A 22,445-nucleotide genomic window follows, 5' to 3' on the forward strand; every position below is an offset into this window, starting at 1 on the left:
CATCACGCAAATCAAAATTGATTTAAATATGATGGTTATTATTTCAATATTTGTGCATAAAGGTGTTTCCACCGTCATTTCTCGCATAGTTAATTTTACAGACACAAAAACACCCCACTGTGTCAAATGAACAAAATATCTGTTGGCATTTATTCAATTACATAAACTTCCTGTTGCCATCACAGCTGTCATATATTTTTTTTATACGATATGACTTTACTCGCATAAAAACTGTATGGAAACATGGTTAGTGTTAAACAATTCTCCATAATTGAGTGTGAGCTAGGTTCTTCACAATTAGAAAAATATCCCCCTAAAAATGATTTGTCCTTGGTCGCAAAAGCCCTTTAACGTTTAACCAACTATGTAAGAATATAGGAATGTATTTATCAAACACATATATCAACCATCGGGGAGGGGGAGTTTGGAGTGGACAGGAAATGTAGTGGAATGAAAGATGTCTGTGTGTGTCTTGTGATAATGCTGGCAATCTCTCAGGACTAGAGATGGAGGGAGTGCTGGAAGAAGAGAGATTAGAAAAGAGGAGAGGGGGATATTGAAAAAGAGGAGGCACGCAGCAAGAAGGGACTGTGCTGCAGTGAGCAGCAACAAAAAGGTTCTGAACTCAAGCAGGGCCAGAAAACCTCCTCAGAATACTGAACGACTGAAGAGGAAAGGAGAGGAAAGCTCAGGCCAAAACTAAAGAATGGTGTATTTTACAACATTCTAGTTCATTTGAGTGCATTCTGGTATGTTGTTGTGCATTCTGGTATGTTGTTGTGCATTCTAGTATGTTGTTGTGCATTCTAGTATGTTGTTGTGCATTCTGGTATGTTGTTGTGCATTCTAGTATGTTGTTGTGCATTCTAGTATGTTGTTGTGCATTCTGGTATGTTGTTGTGCATTCTAGTATGTTGTTGTGCATTCTGGTATGTTGTTGTGCATTCTAGTATGTTGTTGTGCATTCTAGTATGTTGTTGTGCATTCTAGTATGTTGTTGTGCATTCTAGTATGTTGTTGTGCATTCTGGTATGTTGTTGTGCATTCTAGTATGTTGTTGTGCATTCTGGTATGTTGTTGTGCATTCTAGTATGTTGTTGTGCATTCTAGTATGTTGTTGTGCATTCTGTTATGTTGTTGTGCATTCTAGTATGTTGTTGTGCATTCTAGTATGTTGTTGTGCATTCTGGTATGTTGTTGTGCATTCTAGTATGTATGTTGTTGTGCATTCTAGTATGTTGTTGTGCATTCTAGTATGTTGTTGTGCATTCTAGTATGTTGTTGTGCATTCTAGTATGTTGTTGTGCATTCTAGTATGTTGTTGTGCATTCTGGTATGTTGTTGTGCATTCTAGTATGTTGTTGTGCATTCTAGTATGTTGTTGTGCATTCTGGTATGTTGTTGTGCATTCTAGTATGTTGTTGTGCATTCTAGTATGTTGTTGTGCATTCTAGTATGTTGTTGTGCATTCTGGTATGTTGTTGTGCATTCTAGTATGTTGTTGTGCATTCTAGTATGTTGTTGTGCATTCTAGTATGTTGTTGTGCATTCTAGTATGTTGTTGTGCATTCTAGTATGTTGTTGTGCATTCTGGTATGTTGTTGTGCATTCTGGTATGTTGTTGTGCATTCTAGTATGTTGTTGTGCATTCTAGTATGTTGTTGTGCATTCTAGTATGTTGTTGTGCATTCTAGTATGTTGTTGTGCATTCTAGTATGTTGTTGTGCATTCTAGTATGTTGTTGTGCATTCTAGTATGTTGTTGTGCATTCTGGTATGTTGTTGTGCATTCTGGTATGTTGTTGTGCATTCTAGTATGTTGTTGTGCATTCTGGTATGTTGTTGTGCATTCTGGTATGTTGTTGTGCATTCTGGTATGTTGTTGTGCATTCTAGTATGTTGTTGTGCATTCTAGTATGTTGTTGTGCATTCTAGTATGTTGTTGTGCATTCTAGTATGTTGTTGTGCATTCTAGTATGTTGTTGTGCATTCTAGTATGTTGTTGTGCATTCTAGTATGTTGTTGTGCATTCTAGTATGTTGTTGTGCATTCTGGTATGTTGTTGTGCATTCTAGTATGTTGTTGTGCATTCTAGTATGTTGTTGTGCATTCTGGTATGTTGTTGTGCATTCTAGTATGTTGTTGTGCATTCTAGTATGTTGTTGTGCATTCTGGTATGTTGTTGTGCATTCTGGTATGTTGTTGTGCATTCTAGTATGTTGTTGTGCATTCTAGTATGTTGTTGTGCATTCTAGTATGTTGTTGTGCATTATTTTCAAGTTCACTGGCCTTTAGAAGGGAGAAGGGTGGTAGTTTAATCATCTATAATGCAATGCATGACTAAACACTGGGAATAGGGAAGGATGTTCTGTTCTTTCTTTCGGAACAGGAGACACATATTATTGGAATGAAAAGGAGATGTGAAACAGAAAGACGAGGGAGGAGAATTAAGAAGAAAACAAGAGAGAGAGGAGACGGTATGAGGGTTGAGGTTCATGATTAGGTATCCGACAAAGCATTTGTTTTGTTCATAGGGAATGGGAATGTTAGGGAATGGGACTGTTATTGTATGGGAACACATGATCATTCAGGAAGAAAGGTTATGATGAAGATGGCAGGAAAGGATCCAATGGGAACTACTTGGACAGGAAGTGAGTAGAGGAAATCCAGTTGTAATCAAACTTGCTGCATGATGATTGGATAAGGACAGCAAGAGACCTTAGACCTCCACTGCTGTCTCTGCAATATGTGCTTGGGTATGTGAAACAACACTATCCAGTAATATTTCACACTGTGTGCATGTGTGCGCGTGCGTGCGTCCGTCCATCACTCTGGGTGTAGAAGGGACATATTCATCTGTCTTTCACTCATCAGGGATGTTGTGACACTCACACTGAGCATCAGTAAGATTCCAGGCACTTCAGTTGATGTCATGAGCAAAACCTTTTTTGGCAGCTCCCCTCTCTGTCCTCTTTTACACAGCTCCAGTTTTAATGTTTAATGTTACGAAAACACTGACAGCAGCTGATGAGGGCTGGATTAAAGTTAAGCTGTCAACCATTTCGAGATACATTTGGTCATGTAGTGTGTGTGGACACCTGCTCCTCGAACGTCTCATTCCAAAATCATGGGCATTAATATGGAGTTGGTCCAAGCTTTGTTGCTATAACAGCCTCCACTCTTCTGGTAAGGCTTTCCACTAGATGTTGGAACATTGCTGCGGGGACCGGCTTTGGGCACCGATGTTCGCCGATTAGGCCTGGCTCACAGTCCGCATTTCAATTCATCCCAAAGGTGTTCGATGGGGTTGAGGTCAGGGCTCTGTGCAGGCCAGTCAAGTTCTTCCACACCGATCTCGACAAACCATTTTCTGTATGGTCCTTGATTTGTGCAAGGGGGCATTGTCATGCTGAAACAGACAAGGGCCTTCCCCAAACTGTTGCCACAAAGTTGGAAGCACAGAATCATCTAGAATGTCATTGTATGCTGTAGCATTAAGATTTCCCTTCACTGGAACTAAAGGGCCTAACCCGAACCATGAAAAAGAGCACCAGAGCATTATTCCTCCGCCAAACTTTACAGTTGACACTATGCATTCGGGCAGGTAGCGTTGTCCTGGCATCCTCCAAACTCAGTTTTGTCTGTCGAACTGTCAGATGGTGAAATGTGGTTCATCACTCCAGAGAACGCATTTACACCACTCCAACCATCGCTTGGCATTGCGCATGGTGATCTTAGGCTTGTGTGCGGCTGCTCGGCCATGGAAACCCATTTCATGATGTTCACGACGAACAGTTATTGTGCTGATGTTGCTTCCAGAGGCAGTGTGCAACTCTGTAGTGAGCGTTGTAACCCGAAGAAGAACAATGTTTATGTGCTACGCGCTTCAGCACTCGGTGGTCCCGTTCTGTGAGATTGTGTGTCCTACCACTTTGCGGCTGAGCCGTTGTTGCTCCTAGATGTTTCCACTTCACAATAACACACTTACAATTGACCGGGGCAGCTCTAGCAGGGCAGAAAGTTGACAAACTGACTTGTTGGAAACGGTGCCACGTTGAAAGTCACCATTCTACTGGCAATTTTTGTCTCTGGAGTTTGCATGGCTGTGTGCTCGGTACACCTGTCGGTAATGGCTGAAATGGACGAATCCACTAAATTAAAGGGGTGTCCACATACTTTTGTGTGTGTATATATAGTGTATTTTAAGACGTTTTCAACCACAACTGTGAAAAATAAATTTAACTCAAAAACTAAGCAGGTTCTATGTTATACTCTATAGACCTGTGCTGAGTGTTTTGGAATGTCTCACTCCTTTAGCCTACAGTATATGCTTGTCCTGATTCATGTCCCCCTCAGACCACCACACCCCTCAGCTGCTCTCTTCTCCCATCATGGTCAGTCTCTCAACCTGCTCCACACAGCCCCCACCCCATTGTTAGATTGTCCCATTTTGTTCTTATCCAGCGAGAGCGCACTCCAGATGGGAATCTGTTTGTGAATAGGCCCAGAAAATTGCAGTTCTTGTCTTGTCGAGTGATTGTGTGATGAATAGCTTGCACCTCATGGCCATCGATCCATCTCTCTTCTATAGGCATCTTATTGACTGACTGTCTGGCTGTAACTCTCACCTTGTATAATCACATAGTATTGACAGGGCTATGTGTCTGTCTGACTGTAACTCTCACCTTGTATAATCACATAGTATTGACAGGGCTATGTGTCTGTCTGGCTGTAACTCTCACCTTGTATAATCACATAGTATTGACAGGGCTATGTGTCTGTCTGGCTGTAACTCTCACCTTGTATAATCACATAGTATTGACAGGGCTATGTGTCTGTCTGGCTGGCTGTCTCGTTCTCTCTCTAGATCTGGGAAGAAATCCCCCTGGTCAGTCTCTCTTGGTGAGGACGAGAGGTTAAGGTCTGTTCAGTCTGTCATTTCATCCTTCTTCTTTTCTCTGTCTCCATGGGTGATGGGGTTGCTAGGTGATGGATGGACAGGTTGGCTTGGCGGCCTTGTGTGCCAGCAGGGCACTCAGTGTCACGGTAGGGTACTCCATCTCGGAGAAAGGGAGAGCGAGAGAATGGGGGGGAGAGAGTTTTGAAGTTACACGGCAACACTTTTCTTTCTCTGTCGTCCAATCGATTAGTTCATGCGCGATAGAAAACAGTCTAGCTACTTTTTCCTGTTCCTGTTTTTCAGATTTAAAATGTGATATTTACAATATGTTTAGATGTTGACTTCCTATCTGTACTGTGTGGAGTTTAGTTTAACTTAACGTAGTGTACTGTACGGAACATCAGAGACAGAGAGAGACGTCTGGGGCATGTCAACCCCTGGGATATCCTTGGCAGCTGTGGTGTTGGCGGAGTAAAGGATTATGGGAGATGAGCAGCAGTACCCATAGCTTTCCCAGTAGGCTTTCTGTGTGTGCGTGCTTTACTCGCTGCTGTGGCGTCTGCAACAGCTGGGGTCTGGTTAGTCACACAGCCGCAGCAGTACACACACACAGTTCAGACAGTCACACATACACACCTGCAATCCCTACATACTGTATCTGACAGCTGTGTGACTTTAAAAAGCAACCATTATGATAGATAACATTGGCTCTGTTATGTCTTTTTGAAACGGCCAACCACACTTTTCAGTCTCCTATTGATTTCCATGAATGCCTCGTTCCTTTCTCCTCTGTGTGAACTAGGCATACTGTAACTCAGTGGGAGATGTTCAATGTCACTTACATGTAATTTCTGTGGTCGTACCGTTTATTCTTTGAGTACCCAAAACAATTTACAAGGCTGCTGTGAATTCATCATCAGTGATTGTGTGTGTATCTCGTATTCTCCTCTGCAGGGCCACACTTCAAGGCTTTGTTTACTGTGGTCATAACTCCACCCAAGGCTCCTGTGTGCCTTGTCATCTGTACAGCCTATTACTGTGACACGAGCCTGGCCCGCCAGACTGATAGCAAGAGGTAGGTGTGTGTGAGTGTGTGTGGAATTTAATACCAGTGTTCTGGGAGTATCACCAATCCAGATCTTCGAGTGTTAAGCCAATGCTGTCTATCCCTCCCTTGAACATGATGCTTAACTCAGGTTTAATGTCCTTAGAGAGACATATTAGATATTCCTTTTATCATTTTTTACACTTTTACCCCACTTTCGTGGTATCCAATTGGGAGTTTGTCTTGTCTCATCGCTGCAATTCCCCTATGGACTTGGGAGAGGTGAAAGTCGAGAGCCACGCTTCCCTTGAAACACAACCCTGCCAAGCTGCACTGCTTCTTGACACACTGCTGGCTTAACCCGGAAACCAGCCACACCAATGTGTCGGAGGAAACACCGCCCAACTGACGAACAAAGTCCGCTTGCAGGTGCCCGGACCGCCACAAGGGGTCGCTAGAGCAGAATGAGACAAGGAGATCCCGGCCAGCCAAACCCTTCCCTAACCCGGACGATGCTGGGCCAATTAATTGTGCACCACCTCATGGGTCTCCCGCTCACGGCCCGGCTGTGACGCGAACCCAGGGCTGTAATGATGCATCAGCACTGCAACAGTGCCTTAAACCGCTGTGCCACCTGGCAGGCCCCCATATTAGATATTTTTAAGGCTTGTTACATGCTAACCACACCGCTTGCGTTATACGTGTGAGCATTGCAAAATAAATGTACACATACATGTTATTCAATCATTTCATCCAAACTGCTCTCGTGCTTCAACGAGCGTCTGCATACCCATCTCCTCATTGGTTTTTAGGAGCATATTCCCACGTGGGTGATTGAAAGATGAACTGAGGTCCACACTCCAGTCCAGTTGGTGGTGGTAATGCACCTTAAAGTTGGTTGCGAACCGCCATAGAAAGTCCAAAGAAGAAGAAGAAGCCTGAAGGAGGAGAGATTACTAGAAACTAACTAGGTTTACCTTTTTATCTATGGATTAATTGTCGAAGTAGAGGACCTTGTGCATTTCAGGTAAAATAACAACCCGATGTTTATATCCCAGGACAAATGAACTAGCAACGGCAAGCTAGCTAGCTAGCTAAATGACCATGAATGTTTCATGCGTTTTGACCTGTCCCCAAATGTATATAGGTGGTTCAGAGTTTGTTTTTATATTTGAACCTGCGTGTCCTGATGGCGTCTGGTGTGGATGGACAACATGCGCACGCAGTATGTTAGAGGTCAGTAGAATGTAGCTAGAGAATAGAGACAGATCCAGGAATAGAGAGGTCTTGATTGAATCATCTTGCTGAATGATAGCCAGCAAGTTCATTCATTATTTATGAAAATATCAGTCTGTGATGGTTGCAAGTGAATAGCAACTAACTGTAATGTGTTTTCTTTGCCCGTTGCATGTTTTAATAGGGTCTTACATCAGTTATATTAAATCAACAAATAGTGTGTATTAAAAACAACAGCATTGTAGAATCTGTTCAGAAGGGGTTCAAATAGGGGCCTACTTTCCTATTTCAAATATTTCATATATAGTGCACTACTTGCTCAAAAGTAGGGAATAGGGTGCCATTTGGAAAACGTCATGTGTTTCAAGCTGGCGGTGCTACTACAGTCCAGTGGTTTCATTACCACAGTAGTTTCAGTGTTATTTTTATACTTCCCTTCTGTTTCATTTCCTGTGAAACAATATATAGTATGCCCATGGTGCTATAGGTGGAGGCTCTTTGGCTGAATCCCAACCATCTTGAATAACTTGCTGTATAGAACTACACAGGTTAGTGCAGAATGGTGGGAGGCAGGACTGAGCTCCTCCATACAGGAGTGTTTTATAAAAAGGAATAGGAGACCAGGAGGGCTCATGGGGACTCGCTTTCATTCTCTCTCGCTCTCTCTCAAAGCAGTGTACATCAAACAGTGATACTGTAGCAGGTTTTTATATCTACTGTGGCTGAGTCTCTACCTGTTGGGAGCTAGACAGGCTTCAAAGCATTCCCGGGCCATGACTTATTTTTATTGAAAGCAACATGGGGGGGGGGGGGGGTGTATACGTAAAAACAAATGTAATGAAATGAAGTTGGACTTGTATGCCGGTGATGTCGCTGTAGTAACCTTCAATATTTATTTATCAGATGTTCTGTGTATATTATGACTTTTCCCCATATTAAACCATAGTGATAGTGAAAATTATTCACTGGCAGATTCTACTGTAGGTCACTTTTCTGCAAAACCGTGATGAGCCGTTTGTAAAGGAATGTGTCTCATTTCTCTGTGTGGAAAAACATGAACGTCTGGAGAGCGAGAAAGACACTAAAAAGTCTGCCTCCCTGAGCTGAGAGTAAGGTTGTGTGTGTGAAGGAAGCTGCTAGTCCTGGCTGGCTGGGATCCCACCTAGAAGGGCCTCATAATCTCCGACCACAAACAATGGGAACCCAAAAAAACGCCCTTTCAAAGCTCTGACGCGGCGCCGACAACTTGAAACGCCTATAAGCTTTTTGTAACGTTGAAGGAGAAGGATATAGTTACAGAGACTAAAACAAAATAGAGTGAACAACGTGTGGTGGAAGAGAAGTCTCTCAGCAAACACAATGACAGTGACAGGGACATTTGAAGTACGTACACACACAGGACAGGGTGGCTTACATGACAAGTCCACAAAACAAAGGAAATGAACTCTCCCTCGTCTAGACAAAAGACTCAGGCCTTATAATCAACTAGAAAAATCCCTAGTGAATTCCTTAATCAAGGGGAAAGTATTTAGAGGATACTGTTGGACATGAACACACACACACTGACGTAGCCTTACGTCTGCACCAGACAGGCTGGTAAGAGTGACCCATTTGTGGCACCAAGGAGACAAGCTTGTAGCTAGCTATCATAATCCTTCACTGACTTAGACATGGATTTATCTCTTGAGACAGTGGGCAAATGGGGCATGAGAGTGTCATCACAAGAGTGTCATCACAAGAGTGTCATCACAAGAGTGTCATGTGTCCACAGAAAGTGTTAAACCCAGCAGCAGGCTGACATGACCTCTTTATGATAGGAGGAGAGTGGCTGTCATTCATCAGAGAGAGAGAGAGAGAGAGAGATGCCTGAGCACCTGGCTTATATTATGTTAGATTACACCAGCGAAATGGTGTGTGCCTGTGAACTTCAGCATTACAGAGGTAATAAGACCGATAATATGGATCCTCATATCTGGCTTTCCCCATTAAATCTATCCTGGGGCTGAACTTATTGAACTCATCCTTCTCAGTGGCAGCTAATATCTTTACCTTACCACTGTTGAATAACATGGACTGCTGCTGCATCCTTTCCTTTCCCTTTGACTTGAGTATGTGAATGTGTACACACACACACACACACACACACAGCTGTTATAACTGAGAATAGCAGGGTCGTAGTGGATCTCTTTGTCAGTGCTTTGCTACATTCCTCCCACCTCCCCAGGGCTTTGGGATAGTGGGGTAGATGTGGGGTCATCCACCCAGCGAACAGCACCCCTCCCTGGGGCCTCTTTGTCCAGATGAGCCGCTCCCCAAACTACTGGCCTTGACATCTGACAAGCTACATCCCATACCATACCTCTGGGACTGGGGTTGCCTCTCTCACTCACTCTCACACATACTTGTGAGGACTTTTTGGGGACCAAACAATTGATTCCAATTCAAAATCCTATATCCCTAACCTTAACCATTAACAACTAACCCTAATTCAAACCTAACCCTAACCCTTAACCTAACCGCTGATCCTAAAATAGCCTAGACTTCTCTGAATTGTTGTTGGTTTACAATTCTTGCGAGGACTTCTGGTACTCAGATGTATAGTAAACCGTGTACACACACACACCACACACCACACACCACACACACACTGTCCTCTAGAGCTACTCCCTGGAGGACTGTTTACTGTGTGGTTATTTTTAGTCTCTTCAGGAATACTGTCGGAGCACAGTCGAGCTTCCTTTCGCCTGGCCAGGGCCCCTCTGCCTCCCGCCCATGGTCTGGCCCACGCCTCAGTCCACAGCCCCTTTCCTGGACCCAGACCCCCTGTCCTCCTTTGGCTCACTGTCTTCCCTGCTCTACAGACCCCCTGTTCGGTTTATTTAAAGACCCTCCTCCTGGCTCGTCCTTAGATTATTTAACCTTGGAGGAATTCCTCTGAAATACCTGTGTGCGTGCATACGTGCGAGTGCAGAGAGCTGGTTGTGGTGACAGGAAGAGACTAGTGTTGGAATGCATCTATCATCCTGTTTACCTGTATGAGCTGAGCTCCCCTCATCCTGTTTGAGTTGAGCTCCTCTCATCCTGTATGAGTTGAACGCCTCTCATCCTGTATGAGTTGAGCTCCTCTCATCCTGTATGAGTTGAGCGCCTCTCATCCTGTATGAGTTGAGCACCTCTCATCATGTATGAGTTGAGCGCCTCTCATCCTGTATGAGTTGAGCGCCTCTCATCCTGTATGAGTTGAGCGCCTCTCATCCTGTATGAGTTGAGCGCCTCTCATCCTGTATGAGTTGAGCGCCTCTCATCCTGTATGAGTTGAGCACCTCTCATCCTGTATGAGTTGAGCACCTCTCATCCTGTATGAGTTGAGCGCCTCTCATCCTGTTTACCTGTATGAGTTGAGCTCCTCTCATCCTGTATGAGTTGAGCGCCTCTCATCCTGTATGAGTTGAGCTCCTCTCATCCTGTATGAGTTGAGCGCCTCTCATCCTGTTTACCTGTATGAGTTGAGCGCCTCTCATCCTGTATGAGTTGAGCACCTCTCATCCTGTATGAGTTGAGCGCCTCTCATCCTGTATGAGTTGAGCTCCTCTCATCCTGTTTACCTGTATGAGTTGAGCGCCTCTCATCCTGTATGAGTTGAGCGCCTCTCATCCTGTATGAGTTGAGCTCCTCTCATCCTGTATGAGTTGAGCGCCTCTCATCCTGTATGAGTTGAGCGCCTCTCATCCTGTATGAGTTGAGCTCCTCTCATCCTGTATGAGTTGAGCTCCTCTCATCCTGTATGAGTTGAGCTCCTCTCATCCTGTATGAGTTGAGCGCCTCTCATCCTGTTTACCTGTATGAGTTGAGCGCCTCTCATCCTGTATGAGTTGAGCGCCTCTCATCCTGTATGAGTTGAGCGCCTCTCATCCTGTTTACCTGTATGAGTTGAGCGCCTCTCATCCTGTTTACCTGTATGAGTTGAGCACCTCTCATCCTGTATGAGTTGAGCACCTCTCATCCTGTATGAGTTGAGCACCTCTCATCCCGTTTACCTGTATGAGTTGAGCGCCTCTCATCCTGTTTACCTGTATGAGTTGAGCGCCTCTCATCCTGTATGAGTTGAGCGCCTCTCATCCTGTATGAGTTGAGCGCTTCTCATCCTGTATGAGTTGAGCGCCTCTCATCCTGTATGAGTTGAGCGCCTCTCATCCTGTATGAGTTGAGCGCCTCTCATCCTGTATGAGTTGAGCTCCTCTCATCCTGAATGAGTTGAGCGCCTCTCATCCTGTATGAGTTGAGCGCCTCTCATCCTGTTTACCTGTATGAGTTGAGCGCCTCTCATCCTGTATGAGTTGAGCGCCTCTCATCCTGTTTACCTGTATGAGTTGAGCGCCTCTCATCCTGTTTACCTGTATGAGTTGAGCGCCTCTCATCCTGTATGAGTTGAGCGCCTCTCATCCTGTATGAGTTGAGCGCCTCTCATCCTGTATGAGTTGAGCGCCTCTCATCCTGTATGAGTTGAGCGCCTCTCATCCTGTTTACCTGTATGAGTTGAGCGCCTCTCATCCTGTATGAGTTGAGCTCCTCTCACCCTGTTTACCTGTATGAGTTGAGCTCCTCTCACCCTGTTTACCTGTATGAGTTGAGCTCCTCTCACCCTGTTTACCTGTATGAGTTGAGCGCCTCTCATCCTGTATGAGTTGAGCGGCTCTCACCCTGTTTACCTGTATGAGTTGAGCGCCTCTCATCCTGTATGAGTTGAGCGCCTCTCATCCTGTATGAGTTGAGCGCCTCTCATCCTGTATGAGTTGAGCGCCTCTCATCCTGTATGAGTTGAGCTCCTCTCACCCTGTTTACCTGTATGAGTTGAGCGCCTCTCATCCTGTATGAGTTGAGCTCCTCTCACCCTGTTTACCTGTATGAGTTGAGCTCCTCTCACCCTGTTTACCTGTATGAGTTGAGCTCCTCTCACCCTGTTTACCTGTATGAGTTGAGCGCCTCTCATCCTGTATGAGTTGAGCGGCTCTCACCCTGTTTACCTGTATGAGTTGAGCACCTCTCATCCTGTATGAGTTGAGCTCCTCTCATCCTGTATGAGTTGAGCTCCTCTCATCCTGTATGAGTTGAGCGCCTCTCATCCTGTATGAGTTGAGCGCCTCTCATTCTGTTTATCTGTATGAGCTGAGCTCCTCTCATCCTGAATGAGTTGAGCTCCTCTCATCCTGTATGAGTTGAGCGCCTCTCATCCTGTATGAGTTGAGCGCCTCTCATCCTGTATGAGTTGAGCACCTCTCATCCTGTATGAGTTGAGCGCCTCTCATCCTGTATGAGTTGAGCTCCTCTCATTCTGAATGAGTTTAGCTCCTCTCATCCTGTATGAGTTGAGCGCCTCTCATCCTGTATGAGTTGAGCTCCTCTCATTCTGAATGAGTTGAGCTCCTCTCATCCTGTATGAGTTGAGCGCCTCTCATCCTTTTTACCTGAATGAGTTGAGCTCGTCTCATCCTGTATGAGTTGAGCGCCTCTCATCCTGTATGAGTTGAGCGCCTCTCATCCTGTTTACCTGTATGAGTTGAGCGCCTCTCATCCTGTATGAGTAGAGCGCCTCTCATCCTGTATGAGTTGAGCTCCTCTCATCCTGTATGAGTTGAGCGTGTCTCATCCTGTTTACCTGTATGAGTTGAGCGCCTCTCATCCTGTATGAGTTGAGCGCGTCTCATCCTGTTTACCTGTATGAGTTGAGCGCCTCTCATCCTGTATGAGTTGAGCTCCTCTCATCCTGTATGAGTTGAGCTCCTCTCATCCTGTATGAGTTGAGCTCCTCTCATCCTGTATGAGTTGAGCTCCTCTCATCCTGTATGAGTTGAGCTCCTCTCATCCTGTATGAGTTGAGCTCCTCTCCTCAAGAAATCCTAATGAGGAATATGCAGCACAGCAGTAGGGCTCTCTGTGTATAGAACTTAATCAATACTGTGCTGTGACTGGGGTCGGAGAGGGGGCTTGATTGGAGGTGTGTGTGCGTGCGTTCGTGTGTGTGTGTTTGTGTGTATAAGCGTGCATGAGTCAGTCTGAGTGTGTGTTTGCGTGTTTGTGTTTTCTTGTTGGTCCCTCCAAGGATTCATTCATAGACAGATAAGCACTCTAGACGTTTCTAGGAAATCTTAACATTTTACATAATTCTCCAAGTATGTAGTCTTATACAAATCTAGGGATGATTACACATGTTTTCTGGAGGGCAAGCAGCTTACAAATACATGCAATCTCCTCTTCAGCCCTGTGGTACTCTTAGTTCCTCATCAAGGGATAAATGTTTTGCTCCATGTTTTGGCTCTCAAGTAAGGGAGTTAGCTGTTTCAGGGGCTGTTACTAAGCGCTTATGGCAAATCAATATTATATATCAAATTACTATGTTCATTTGTTTATAATGCCACAATAAAATTCTCAGCTACTGCTGCTTCTGTGATCTGTTTTTAATGTGTTGAATTCATTATTTAAATTCCTTCATCCACAAGAGGCCTTGCTGAAAGTGAGAGTAGAGCCACCTGCAGCTGCTGTTCAGTGAAGCACAACATTTTTAAAACCGCTTAAGGATCCAACCCTTTTTTTCAATTTTCGCCTAAAATGACATACCCAAATCTCACTGCCTGTAGCTCAGGACCTGAAGCAAGGATATTCATATTCTTGATACCATTTGAAAGGAAAGAGTTTGAAGTTTGTGGAAATATGAAATTAATGTAGGAGAATATAACACATTGGATCTAGTAAAACATGTTATTTAAAAAAGAAATTGCAAGAGAAATGACATAATGTGTTATTCCAGCCCAGGCGCAATTTAGATTCTGGCCACTAGATGGGAGCAGTGTATGTGCAAAGTTTTAGACTGATCCAATGAACCATTGCATATTTGTTCATAATGTTTTATCAAGACGTCCAAAATGTGCCTAATTGGTTTATTAAGCTTTCCCATAATTTTAATGACAAAACAAACCTTTTGTTTTTATTTTACTCAAATACGTTTCTAAATCATATGTAATGTCCATGAATCAGGGTTTCCATTAGAAAAATGTGGCATCAGACATTTGACATGCAGCATTTTAATTTACCGGACTTTTGAGACATTTACCAGACCCATAGGCATTGGGTGCGTAACCTGATTAAGGGCGTCCACCCACGGTGTTCAGAATGACAGAAATCACATTTAGATGATTGTAGTTCATATTAACAGAACATGCAAGTCGAGGATGTACCAATGTGCCGGTCCTTCTGCCAAATTCTGATGTGCACTTTGAAGATGTTAAAATAACTGTGCACATTTACTTTTCCTCAGCCAACAAGACAAGTAACGAACTGAAAAATCATTAGCCTATGTCAATCTACTATCCCCCATTGTAGAAAGGTTGACCTATTCTATTGGTCAACTTGTCGAGAAAGAAATGGCCTATTCCAGACAGATACTGGGACGATAGATTCCAAATGCACACAACCAGTAGGCAGGGCTGGACTTTAATGCTTGTCCGCTTGCCTGGGGAAAAAATGCCGGACAAGGAAAATCTAGACTAGGTTTCTCCGAATGGACAAGTAAAAATAACATATCTAACAATTAATCTGATCAAAGTGTCCTAAGGATTCGATGTGTTGTGCACTGTCAACTCCCAATCTCTGCACGGAGACACTGTCTATCTATCTATCAATGAATTGAGCTGTGAGTTGGAGTGGTTCGTCTGAAGTCTCTCTTTCGTCACGTGTCCTGTGTGTGTAGCTGCGGTTTTACCTCCGTTTTCAAATGTATGTAGCCTACTCTCTTGCCGGTGTTCTCTCTAGGAGATGGAGAGAGGTAGATAGCTGTCTAATAAAAAATGTTTCAACAAGCCCCGAAAGCTGTCCAGGCACCAGGAAAGCGCCCCATCGTCCACCACCACTACCAAACCTTGAACCACCTGCTAAAAAGGCAGCATACGAGGAAAAAGGATAGGAAAATTCATTCCGACCTGTGAGTTTCCATGGGTTCAATATGTCGACACAGAGGAAGATGTCATGTACTGCTCAACGTGTCAGGGTTTCCCCGGTATTGCAGATACGTAAGTTCATCAACCTGATTTTAGTAACCCGAAACCGACTAACAGGTTCACAGGCTGGCTATATATACACCCAAGTTAGCTAGATAACATTAGCATAGAAGGCAGGCTAACATTACTTGCCAGTCAATTAGCCACCAACTGGTTACATTTATCAGCTAATGCTAGCTATGCAGGAATAGTTTGGTATTTTGGCATTGAAGCCCTTTATCTACTTCCTCACATTCAGATGAACTCGTGGATAACATTTTATGTCTGCGTGTAGTTTGAAGGTAGTTGATAACTAGCGTTAGCGCAATTGACTATTGTTATTGCGCTAACGCTATTTAGCATTGGCTCACGAAACGAACGTAAACTCACCCCATTCCGTACAAATGTGCGCAACCGCGACATTCAAACGAGGCTGCAAAGAAAACTAATGGGACTGTAGCGACTGTGTTGACTTCAAAATCTGGGGTATGAACGACATTTCTATTCAAGCGTTGATCGACATGGTAATGGCCCTATAGTATTGGAGAAAAGTTGAAAAAACTGACCCTCTGTTACATCGTGACGTGTCATGTCGTAACGTACAGCATGCATAAAGCAACTATTTCTGTCTTACAATCTCTCTCCACCAGGTGTAGCACTTCTCTCATCGTTTAAAAACAAGAAATGGACAGTGACGAGGGTAAGGGGGATACCTAGTCATATTTTGCGTCATCACTGCAAGCGATTATGATTCTCAAAGCCGCTGTTTACTTCTGAAGATCACTTTAGCACCGCGCTAAAAACCCGATTCAAATTCGATACAAACCTTCAAATAGGTACGAAATGACACATTATATAAACTCTTTATAGTGTTTTATTTACATTTTAGAGGCGATAAGGTGATAATTTGGACAGATTGAGTGAAAAAAAGCAATTTTCCCACACAACATCTCTCCTTCTCACAATCACGCATTAGTTTAGCTTCCCCATCCGCCATTTTTAAAAAGACCCGACGGGGCTCATTGCCGTCTTGAATTATGCAGAAACGGGCAGCTTTTAGGTCATGTCATTTATTTTGTTGAAAAGGGGTGAAATTGTGCTTTACAATGGTATTGACATTACAGTTGATTTGGAAGTATTACGTTTTTAGGGCGCTAATATACGATCAATTGTACGGACCAAGGCGATGTACAAAAGTGATTGAGTTTACGTTACGTCTAACCAGAGATACTTTTGGGGAGATGGGGAAACTCTTTTGGAATCGTATTAACGGCCAATGTGTACGTTGTCCTTGCATCGTCAATGGGCCACGCGGTGCATTCTGTGCGACTCTGGGGCAAGTAGAGCTCTCCTTCAAGGAGTGAATAGGAGTCAATTGGGAGCTAACTCAAAAACCCAGCACAACCATGAATTTCGTCAACAAGTACAATATCACAAATATTTTCCAAGATGTGAGATAATTAACTTGTTCTCTTTAATATCGTATAGCTTTGGAATGGTGACATTACGTACTTTTGAGGAAGTTATGCAGGTTTCTCGACCCAAACCCTGCCTTTGAGAAGGGATTGAGTAACACAGCATAACAACGTGAAAGCGATTGGTCACTCAGTCTGCTGGTTGGGGCATTATACGTTCCTCCATTCATTGCCCAATGGGATTCCTTTCTCTAATATCTCTGGTCTAACTTCTAGAATAACCAATGTGACAAATAGTGGAAGGCCTACAATTTGTTTAGCAGCTCTGTAGTATTGTATGAGTTTAGCGCCATGTAGGGTAAATTTGGGCCTGAAATTTAAATGGGTTCCCCTGAAAACTGTAATTGTATCAAACAAATTAAGTGGTTATAGAATACAACTGTTTAGTGTCAATTAAGAAATGTTTACACTATGAGAACTTGCTTTCATGTTATTATTTTGTGTTGGGACAGCCTGCTGGTCATAGAATATGAACACAGCCAGCGTAAAGGAAATATCATTTTTCCAAGTGGGATCCCCTGCCTTTTCTATTGTCAATTTGGGGTGTTGTGGGAAAAACTTCGGGGACATTTTGATCTCTACATTTTAGAGGCACTATGGCAACCAGCAGCTTTAATTAGCCTGGCATAGGTTATTTTTCTATTCAGTATTATACAGTAATTAATCAATTCTGCCCCACAAGGCACAATGTCAGTGAATTCACTGATGTCACTGATGTACTTCATTGTATTCAGATTCAGTTTGTTATAGTTTGCATATTGTTGGGGAGACGGGGGTTGTTAACTGTTATTAAAAATATATATATATATATATATCAAATCGCATCTGTCAAGTATTTTTTTTTACTACTACAGAATCTTGAGTTTCGGAAAGTATTTGTATCTATTGGACAAGTAAAAGATCAGTCCCACTTGTCTGAAGGACAGAGTTAATGTCAAGCCCTGCAGTAAGCCTAGGTTACATTAACGAGGCTGATGCAACAGATCACTTTATCTTCAAATGTTGATGAACTATTATTTCTTCACATTATAAAGCTCAGCGGTGCGCACAAGGCAGTAGGCTACACGCAAATGTTCTTTCCATAATGCAATTAGCGGGAAAACACCGTTGTCAAAAGGGCAGCGCACATGCCTCATAATATGTAGTAGAACTTTCAGCTTTCAAACAATGAAGTATATATTTTCAAAATGCATACTGCCTCCAGCTCATTGCAAAGTGGTGTGTGACGCGCTGATGAAGCCTCCCTTCCAGCAGCTCTCACGCTGTCTGACAGATTTTACGCCCAAAGGCTCTGTATCTGCATGCTGTACGTGTGTGATAAATAAGATGCATAACAAATATACTGTACACATGTGCCAATTTAATTCCACAAAATGATACAAATTAACCTATAGACCAATAAGCATGACCAGTCGAATGAATTTCCATCAATGTGTATAGGCTAAAAAGCATTATTTTGCTTGGGATTTTTTCTTATTCTCTTGGACAATTGGCCGCTGCCAATTTTATTTATTGGCTTTTCAATTTTTTTTATCGGCCAAAAGTCGGCTATTACCAGCTAATGGAAACCCTGACATGAATACAAGGGGATTATAGGAGCATTAATTAACATCATGATGTAGCGTTGAAGTGCAGTATGATAGTAAATGGTGCTACCACTCTAACCAGCACTGTGTAAATTGTGTGAAGTGTCCAGGGGTTGATGGGTTAACAAGGGAAATGAAGCGAGAGATTGACAGCTAATTGACTGTAATGGAGGCTGGGGTTTTAATTGGCCACTATAGGTACACAGGCTAAACTCTCTAGTGGATACATAGGCCAAGCACTCAGAGTATAAATATGGAATAATATGGAACTGAAACGGAACCACATGAACGGAGAGGAGCAGGGTGAAATGTGTGTGTGTGTGTGTGCGCAGCTCGGGGCGGCAGGTAGCCTAGTGGTTAGAGTGTTGGATTACTAACCAGAAGGTTGCAAGATTGAATCCCTGAGCTGACAAGGTAAATAGCTGTCATTCTGCCCCTGAACAAGGCAGTTAACCCACTGTTCCTAGGCCGTCATTGAAAATAAGAATTTGTTCTTAACTGACTTGCCTAGTTTAATAAAGGTCAAATAAAAAATGCGTGACGAGGGTGTGTTTGTGTGATCTGTCAGACACTCTAAGAGCCACCAGTGTGGATAATAAAACTGAGGGCCACCTCCCTTCTCTACTCTACACCAGATTAGCAGTGGGAGATGTTGGGCACCTTGGAAGTATCAGCCGTGTCTGCAGACAGAAACACACACACACACGCGTGCGCACAAACACACACTGCCTGCTAATTGGCTCATTTCTATTCAGATTCCAGTCGAAGCCCTCTGTGACTTTCAACAGATTTGCCAACAGCTCTATATTTGCTGCTCTGATGCACACAGTTGGTTCACTCAGTCTGTTCTGTTATTTCTCTCTCTAGAATATAATTTCACCTAAACTCATATCATGTGCTGCAGTTTCCTATAGCACACCTACATTATACCCACAACTACATTATCCTCTCTATATCCTACCCTACAATATCTATCCTATGCTCTATCGATATCCTACGTTAAAATATTTAAATTCATGACGTACAATGGGATTTCTCTCTGTGTAGCTACCATTTTAATTATTATATTATTTTGACATTGCAGATGTACAGACCACTGATTTAAACAGACATGTTGTTGCTGCCTCTGATCCTCCTCCCATGCTGTCTCTACAGATCTGCTCTCTGAGCGCTGGCCCATATTTTACCATATCTTTATGTCCGATGAGTCGTGTTGCATTTGCCCAGGCCTAATCTGAAGGAGACGCCCAAGGGGGGAAGGGAGAGATGGAGAGAGAAAGGGGGAGGGGCAGAAAGATACATTGATAGACAGACAGAAATACACAGACAGATTTATCCAGACAAAGGACTGGTATAAGGGAGAGTTAGTTTCTGGGACTAGATCAGGAGGAGTCTGCATTATAAATTCCTACCCCGTGGAGCTCTGTGGAGGCCTGTCTGATAAATGGTGCTGCTGCAATGGTCAACCGCAGCGTAAGCAGAGCAGCACTCCTAATGCCTGTCTACCATCTACCACCCTCCTCTCACTCTAATGCTGTCCTCCCAACATCCTCCTCTCCAATCCTCTCACTCCTCTAATGCTGTCCTCCCATCCTCCTCTCCACTCACTCCTCTAATGCTGTCCTCCCAACATCCTCCTCCTCTCCTCTCACTCTTCTAATGCTGTCCTCCCAACATCCTCCTCTCACTCCTCTAATGCTGTCCTCCCAACATCCTCCTCCTCTCCTCTCACTCCTCTAATGCTGTCCTCCCAACATCCTCCTCCTCTCCTCTCACTCCTCTAATGCTGTCCTCCCAACATCCTCCTCTCACTCCTCTAATGCTGCCCTCCCAACACCCTCGTCATCTCCTCTCACTCTAATGCTGTCCTCCCAACACTCTCCTCCTCTCCTCTCACTCCTCTAATGCTGTCCTCCCAACATCCTCCTCCTTTCCTCTCACTCTAATGCTGTCCTCCCAACACCCTCCTCTTCTCCTCTCACTCCTCTAATCCTGTCGTCCCAACACCCTCCTCCTCTCCTCTCACTCTAATAATGTCCTCCCAACATCCTCCTCCTATCCTCCCACTCCTCTAATGCTGTCCTCCCAACATCCTCCTCCTATCCTCTCACTCTAATACTGTCCTCCCAACATCCTCCTACTCTCACTCTAATGCTGTCCTCCCAACACCCTCCTCCTCTCCTCTCACTCTAATACTGTCCTCCCAACATCCTCCTCCTCTCACTCTAATGTTGTCCTCCCAAAACCCTCCTCCTCTCCTCTCACTCTAATGATGTCCTCCCAACATCCTCCTCTCACTCCTCTAATGCCTTCCTCCCAACATCCTCCTCTCACTCCTCTAATGCCTTCCTCCCAACATCCTCCTCCTCTCCTCTCACTCCTCTAATGCTGTCCCCCCCAACATCCTCCTCCTATCCTCTCACTCCTCTAATGCTGTCCTCCCAACATCCTCCTCTCACTCCTCTAATGCCGTCCTCCCAACATCCTCCTCCTATCCTCTCACTCTTCTAATGCTGTCCTCCCAACATCCTCCTCTCACTCCTCTAATACTGTCCTCCCAACACCCTCTTCTCCTCTCACTCCTCTAATACTGTCCTCCCAACACCCTCTTCTCCTCTCACTCCTCTAATACTGTCCTCCCAACACCCTCTTCTCCTCTCACTCCTCTAATACTGTCCTCCCAACACCCTCCTCTTCTCCTCTCACTCCTCTAATGCTGTCCTCCCAACACCCCCTTCTCCTCTCACTCCTCTAATGCTGTCCTCCCAACACCCTCCTCTTCTCCTCTCACTCCTCTAATACTGTCCTCCCAACACCCTCCTCTTCTCCTCTCACTCCTCTAATACTGTCCTCCCAACATCCTCCTCTTCTCCTCTCACTCCTCTAATACTGTCCTCCCAACACCCTCCTCTTCTCCTCTCACTCCTCTAATACTGTCCTCCCAACACCCTCCTCTTCTCCTCTCACTCCTCTAATGCTGTCCTCCCAACACCCTCCTCTTCTCCTCTCACTCCTCTAATACTGTCCTCCCAACACCCCCTTCTCCTCTCACTCCGCTAATACTGTCCTCCCAACACCCTCCTCTTCTCCTCTCACTCCTCTAATGCTGTCCTCCCAACATCCTCCTCCACTCCTCCATCCCTCTCGATCTGAATCAGACAGGGAGGGGTGAGAAGGGACAGACCCTCATGGAGTTATGCACCCCCATCCAGCCACATCCCGATCTCAAATCATCAGTTCCCATCCCCAGCCATGTGTGTAGCCAGTATTAAAACACACACACACACACACAGCTAGATTTAATAAATCACCCTGTTGCTAATGGAGCTGAGGGGGTTTACATGCATCTGTCCACCTCCCCGTGCTGCCCCTAGATTAATACCCCATTGATTGTGTCTGTGAATGAATGAATGACATTTTATTTTCAAATCGCCAGTTCCCAACCCACCCCTTACTGGACTAATTGACACACAAGCAAACACTACAATGATAGTTATTCTGTTGTTCTCTGCAATGTGCACCGCATAAAGAATGAAACATACATCAATAGATCAGGTTATACAAGTAATAATAAAAACCTTAGAGCAGTAAAAAGAACACATAAATCCAGAAAAATTAACCTGGTTTGAACCCGGTCTGCCACAAAGAGAAGATTCAATTGTGAGACAGGCCTACACACAATCTATATACATACATGCCCTTTACTATATATCTGGAGCTAAATATTTGGATTACTTAATTATAGTGCACCCGTTATCTTTTATTCCAGGCTTTATCTAAAAATTCCACAAACGGAAATACACAATGGACAAAAACATTTCATTTCTCCTCATCGCTCTGCAACATAATGCCAGGGTATATCTGGTGGGCTTTCTGGAATAAGGGCAAACATATATCATGGTAGAAAGGACAATGGAGGATAAAATTAATTCCCTGGTGATGTACATGGGACTGGCGAAGGTATCAAGACTAGAGGTCGACCGATGAATCTTAATGGCCGATTAATCAGGGCCGATTTCAAGTTTTCATAACAGTCGGAAATCGGTATTTTTGGACACCGATTTGGCCATTTTTTTTACACCTTTATTTAACTAGGCAAGTCAGTTAACACATTCTTATTTTCAATGACGGCCTAGGAACGGTGGGTTAACTGCCTTGTTCAGGGGCAGAACGA

General features: G+C 44.1%; 1 protein-coding gene across 2 annotated transcripts in view; it reads left to right on the top strand.

The window, feature by feature from the left end:
- Nucleotides 1–22,445, top strand: part of LOC139373687 (phosphoprotein associated with glycosphingolipid-enriched microdomains 1-like) — an 82,634-nt gene that overhangs the window by 24,416 nt on the left and 35,773 nt on the right. Inside the window, exon 2 of one of the 2 annotated variants that reach the window (XM_071114529.1) lies at nt 5,854–5,974. The exons of the other annotated variant lie outside the window; for it this stretch is intronic. The gene's annotated coding sequence lies outside the window, so the exon portion shown is untranslated. The remainder of the gene's footprint in view (nt 1–5,853; nt 5,975–22,445) is intronic. 2 annotated transcript variants of the gene reach the window in all.

This window comes from Oncorhynchus clarkii, chromosome 18 (assembly GCF_045791955.1).
Source record: "Oncorhynchus clarkii lewisi isolate Uvic-CL-2024 chromosome 18, UVic_Ocla_1.0, whole genome shotgun sequence".
NCBI lineage: Eukaryota > Metazoa > Chordata > Actinopteri > Salmoniformes > Salmonidae > Oncorhynchus > Oncorhynchus clarkii.